A 7,500-nucleotide genomic window follows, 5' to 3' on the forward strand; every position below is an offset into this window, starting at 1 on the left:
ACAGTTTTACAGATACAGTAGAATTATACAAAGATCATCAGCTGTTCCTAAGAAAACTCTGAACAAATGCTGTGAACCGCTGCTCTGAACACGCAGCAGATCAAGTGTCTTCAAATGAGGAGATGAACCATGGAGCCTCTGCTGTCGGAGCTCAGGAGCCCAGGAGGACAGAAGCTAACGGTGTGTTGCTCCAGAGGATCGTTCAAAGCAGACACGCCTCTGTTCACAGATTCTGATGAACGCCATTACAACCAACCAGCAGGTAAAGGAGGGAAGAGTTGAGCCACTACTTTAATCCACAGGGACACATGTAAAGAACATCCTGTCATACAGTCTCTATCATAAAGCATCTGATAGCAAAGCATACATAAATGTCTTATTCTGCATATGCGGTTTATTTAAATACATTCATTTCATATTATAATTTATAAACAAACACCAAACACCTGTGAGTGTGGTGTCAGCATGGGGGGGCAGGTGGAAGTTCAGGCTGGGAGCCTTTCTGTAAATGTAGACCTTAACAGAAACGTGCTCCATTTGGCCATCGTGTCCTGACGTGGTGATGTTCAGTTCACCTCGTGGGGGGGGGGGGTGATCACACAAATCACACCACTGACTTTTAAGAACCTGGAAGGAATAAATAGTGAAATTGCTCCCATAAATATCTGTAACGTCCAGTCAGAGCTGTTAAACTAAACCACATCCCGCCTGACCCCCCTCCATCAACTAAAGACAGTCTGTGAAGTCTCTTCTGGGCGGGGCTGGACAGCTGGCAGGGTTTGCTGGTTCACTGAAGAAACAGTCATGGAAAGATCTCGCAGGCCGAAATACAAAAGAACTCTCAGAGAAAGTTATGAACGATTTTACATCCGACCGTTTTCTGGGAGACGACTGGAGTCATTTGGCTTTCAATCCGGATCCACCTGGGGGGTCACAGGTGGACCCTCACTCCGCCGTCTGTGAGCGAGAGAAGGGATACACCCCGGATGGGTAGCCAGCTCATCGCAGGACTGTGTATTAATATCTTGTTATTAATATAAGTACTCACATCCTTATCAGAGAAGGATGTGAGTACTTATATTAATAAGGAGTACTCACAAGTACTCCTTATTAATATATATTAATATATATATTAATAAGGAGTGCTTATATTAATAAGGAATACTTATATTAATAACAAGTACTTATATTAATAAGGAGTACTTATATTAATAAAGAATACTTATATTAATAACAAGTACTTATAATAATAAGGAGTACTTATATTAATAAGGAGTACTTATATCAATAAGGAGTACCGTATTGGCCCGAATATAAGACGGTCTTTTTTGCGTTGAAATAAGACTGAAAAAGTGGGGGTCGTCTTACATTCGGGGTCCAGACATTATACCCTTCACAACGCTAGATAGCGCCAGATATCTTTAAAGCGAATGCTGAACTGATCTCCCCAGGCCAAAGCGAACCCCTGTCACGAAGAAGAAAAATAAAAAATAGCAGTGAGAAAGAAAAGAGAAGAAAATAAGAGAAGAGATAACAGAAAATGGAGAAACGTAACGACAATCTGGAGAAAAGTGGGTCGAAGATCGTCCAGGTTAACCAGCAGCTGAGGAGAAGTTATGATGCAAACTTCATTTTGTTCTTCAAATGTTCAGATATTACGATGTGATACGGTTTTTGCATGATTTGAATGAGGCAAAATAACACGCTTTTTCTCTTGAATATATTGTTATAATCATTTGTTTCAGATGTACTGTAATTATTTTCTGTTTAAAAATTAAATTTCATGTTCAAAAAGTCTTTTTTCAAACTTGAGTCTTGAAAAAGAGGGGGTGGTCTTATGATCAGGGAGGTCTTATACTCGGGCCAATACGGTACTTATATTTGTAATCAGCCGTCGCTCGGGGGAGCAGGTGAGTTTTAACGCTTCTCGTTTCTGCTGGTTCTGATGCTAGAAATACAGAAAAACTGAAACGCTGCATGAAGACAATGGCTGTCGTGTGTGGTTGGCCGTTGTCATGGCAACAGTCCAGCCATCTAGAGACCTCAGAGGAACAGGAAGTAGAGAGAGGACGTAGAGAAGAATAGGTTAAGAGACAGGAAGTAGAGTGAGAGCCGAGAACGACAAACGAAACTGAAAGAGACGGAGATCTGGTTAAAAACACACCTGTTCACACACACCTGTTCACGCACACACCTGTTCACGCACACACCTGTATACGCACACACCTGTTCACACACACCTGTTCACACACACCTGTTCACACACACCTGTTCACGCACACACCTGTATACGCACACACCTGTTCACACACACCTGTTCACACACACCTGTTCACACACACCTGCTCACACACACACCTGTTCACACACACCTGCTCACACACACCTGTTCACACACACCTGTTCACACACACCTGTTCACACACACCTGTTCACACACACCTGTTCACACACACCTGTTCAAACACACCTGTTCATACATACACACACACACACCTGTTCACACACACCTGTTCACACACACACACACACCTGTTCACACACCTGTTCGCACACACCTGTTCACACACACCTGCTCACACACACACCTGTTCACACACACCTGCTCACACACACACCTGTTCACACACACCTGCTCACAGACACCTGTTCACACACACCTGTTCACGCACACACCTGTTCACACACACCTGTTCACACACACCTGTTCACACATACACAGACACACACCTGTTCACACACACCTGTTCACACACACACACACACCTGTTCACACACCTGTTCACACACACACACCTGTTCACACACAGCTGCTCACACACACACACCTGTTCACACACACCTGCTCACACACACCTGCTCACACACACACACACCTGTTCACACACACACCTGTTCACACAGACACCTGCTACACACACCTGCTCATACACACACACACACACACACCTGTTCACACACACACCTGTTCACACACACATACACCTGCTGACACAAAAACCTGTTCACACACACAAACACACACACACACACAAACACACACACACACCTGTTCAAACACACCTGCTTACAAACACACCTGTTCACACACAAATCTGTTCACACACACATACACCTGCTCACACAAACACCTGTTCACACACACACACACACACACCTGTTCACACACACCTGCTTACAAACACACCTGTTCACACAAACACCTGTTCACATATACCTGTTCACACACACACACCTGTTCACACACACCTGTTCACACACACCTGTTCAAACACACCTGTTCATACATACACACACACACACCTGTTCACACACACCTGTTCACACACACACACACACCTGTTCACACACCTGTTCGCACACACCTGTTCACACACACCTGCTCACACACACACCTGTTCACACACACCTGCTCACACACACACCTGTTCACACACACCTGCTCACAGACACCTGTTCACACACACCTGTTCACGCACACACCTGTTCACACACACCTGTTCACACACACCTGTTCACACATACACAGACACACACCTGTTCACACACACCTGTTCACACACACACACACACCTGTTCACACACCTGTTCACACACACACACCTGTTCACACACAGCTGCTCACACACACACACCTGTTCACACACACCTGCTCACACACACCTGCTCACACACACACACACCTGTTCACACACACACCTGTTCACACAGACACCTGCTACACACACCTGCTCATACACACACACACACACACACCTGTTCACACACACACCTGTTCACACACACATACACCTGCTGACACAAAAACCTGTTCACACACACAAACACACACACACACACAAACACACACACACACCTGTTCAAACACACCTGCTTACAAACACACCTGTTCACACACAAATCTGTTCACACACACATACACCTGCTCACACAAACACCTGTTCACACACACACACACACACACCTGTTCACACACACCTGCTTACAAACACACCTGTTCACACAAACACCTGTTCACATATACCTGTTCACACACACACACCTGCTCACACACATACCTGCTCTCTCACACACACACACACACATACACACACACACACACACACACACACACACCTGTTCACATACACCTGCTTACACACACTTCCTCACACACACACCTGCTCACACACACCTGCTCACACACACACACACACACACACATCTGTTCACACACACACTTGTTCACACACACCTGTTCACACACACCTGTTCACACACACCTGCTCACACACACCTGCTCACACACACAAACACACACACACACATATCTTCACACACACACCTGTTCACACACACCTGCTCACACACACCTGTTCACACACACCTGCTCACACACACACCTGTTCACACACACACACACACACACCTGCTCACACACACACCTGCTGTCACACACACCTGTTCACATACAGCTGTTTACACACACCTGCACACACACCTGTTCACACACACCTGCACACACAAACACCTCTTTACACACACACACCTGCTAATACATACATGCTCACACACACCTGTTCACACACACCTGCTCACACAAACACCTGTTCACACACACACACACACCTGCTCACAGACACACACCTGCTCACACACACACCTGTTCACACACACACACCTGCTCAGACAGACCTGCTCACACACACCTGTTCACACACACCTGTTCACACACACCTGCTCACACACACCTGTTCACACACACCTGTTCACACACACCTGCTCACACACACCTGTTCACACACACCTGCTCACACACACCTGCTCACACACACTCACACACCTGTTCACACACACACCTGCTCACACACACACCTGCTCATACACACACACACACACACCTGTTGACACACACACCTGTTCACACACAACTGCTCACAAACACCTGCCTCTCACACACCTGCTCACACACACCAAATCACACACACACACACACACCTGTTCACACACACACACACCTGCTCAAACACACACAACTGCTCGCACACACGCCTGTTCACATACAACTGTTCACACACACCTGCACACACACCTGTTCACACACACCTGCTCACACACACCTGCTCAAACACACCTGCTCACACACACCTGTTCACACACATCCCTGTTCGCACACACCTGCTTACACACACACCTGTTCACACACACACCTGTTCACACACACACCTGCTCACACACACACCTGCTAATACACACACACACACCTGCTCACAAATACACCTGCTCACAAACACCTGTTAAAATACACACACACCCGCTCACACACACATGCTCACACACACACACACCTGCTCACACACACACACCTGCTCACACACACCTGTTCACACACACCTGCTCACACACACACACACCTGTTCACACACACACCTGATCACACACACCTGCTCACACTCACCTGCTCACACACACAAACATACACACACATCTGTTCACACACACACCTGTTCACACACACCTGCTCACACACACCTGTTCACACACACCTGCTCACACACACTGTTCACACACACCTGCTCTCACACACCTGCTCACACACACCTGTTCACACACACCTGCTCAAATACACACCTGTTCACACACACACACACACACACACACACACACACACACACACACACACACACCTGCTCACACACACACACCTGCTGTCACACACACCTGTTCACATACAGCTGTTTACACACACCTGCACACACACCTGTTCACACACACACACACACAAACACCTCTTCACACACACACACCTGCTAATACATACATGCTCACACACACCTGTTCACACACACCTGCTCACACAAACACCTGTTCACACACACACACACACACACACACCTGTTCACACACACACACACCTGCTCACAGACACACACCTGCTCACACATACACCTGTTCACACACACACCTGTTGACACACACCTGCTCACACACACCTGTTCACACACACCTGCTCACAAACACCTGCTCACACACACACACACCTGTTCACACACACCTGCTTACACACACACACACACCTGTTCCCGCACACACACCTGCTCACACACACCTGCTCACACACACCTGCTCACACATACAAACACACACACACATCTATTCACACACACACCTGTTCACACACACCTGCTCACACACACCTGTTCACACACACCTGCTCACACACACTGTTCACACACACCTGCTCTCACACACCTGCTCACACACACCTGTTCACACACACCTTCTCACACACACACACACCTGCTCACACACACACACCTATTCACACACACCTGTTCACACACACCTGCTCACACACACACCTGTTCACACACACACACCTGCTCAGACACACCTGCTCACACACACCTGTTCACACACACCTGCTCACACACACTGTTCACACACACTTGCTCTCACACACCTGCTCACACACACCTGTTCACACACACACACACACCTGCTCACACACACACACACACACACCTGTTCACACACACACACAAACCTGCTCACACACACACACCTGCTCACACACACACCTGTTCACATACAGCTGTTCACACACACCTGTTCACTCACACCTGTTCACACACACCTGCACACACAAACACCTCTTCACACACACACCTGCTAATACCTACATGCTAACACACACCTGTTCACACACACCTGCTCACACAAACACCTGCTCACACACACACACACACACACCTGTTCACACACACACACCTGCTCACACACACACACCTGCTCACAAACACACCTGCTCACACACACACACACCTATTCACACACACCTGTTCACACACACCTGCTCACACACACACACACACCTGTTCACACACACACACCTGCTCAGACACACCTGCTCACACACACCTGTTCACACACACCTGCTCACACACACTGTTCACACACACTTGCTCTCACACACCTGCTCACACACACCTGTTCACACACACACACACACCTGCTCACACACACACACACACACACACACCTGTTCACACACACACACAAACCTGCTCACACACACACACCTGCTCACACACACACCTGTTCACATACAGCTGTTCACACACACCTGTTCACTCACACCTGTTCACACAAACACCTCTTCACACACACACCTGCTAATACCTACATGCTAACACACACCTGTTCACACACACCTGCTCACACAAACACCTGCTCACACACACACACACACACACACCTGTTCACACACACACACCTGCTCACACACACACACCTGCTCACACACACACCTGCTCACACACACCTGCTCACACACACCTGTTCACACACACACACACACACACCTGTTCACACACACACACCTGCTCACACACACACACCTGCTCACACACACACCTGCTCACACACACACATGTTCACACACACCTGTTCACACAAACCTGCTCACACACACTTGTTCACACACACCTGCTCAAACACACACACACCTGCTCACACACA

Source organism: Antennarius striatus, chromosome 10, assembly GCF_040054535.1.
Source record: "Antennarius striatus isolate MH-2024 chromosome 10, ASM4005453v1, whole genome shotgun sequence".
Taxonomy (NCBI): Eukaryota; Metazoa; Chordata; class Actinopteri; order Lophiiformes; family Antennariidae; genus Antennarius; species Antennarius striatus.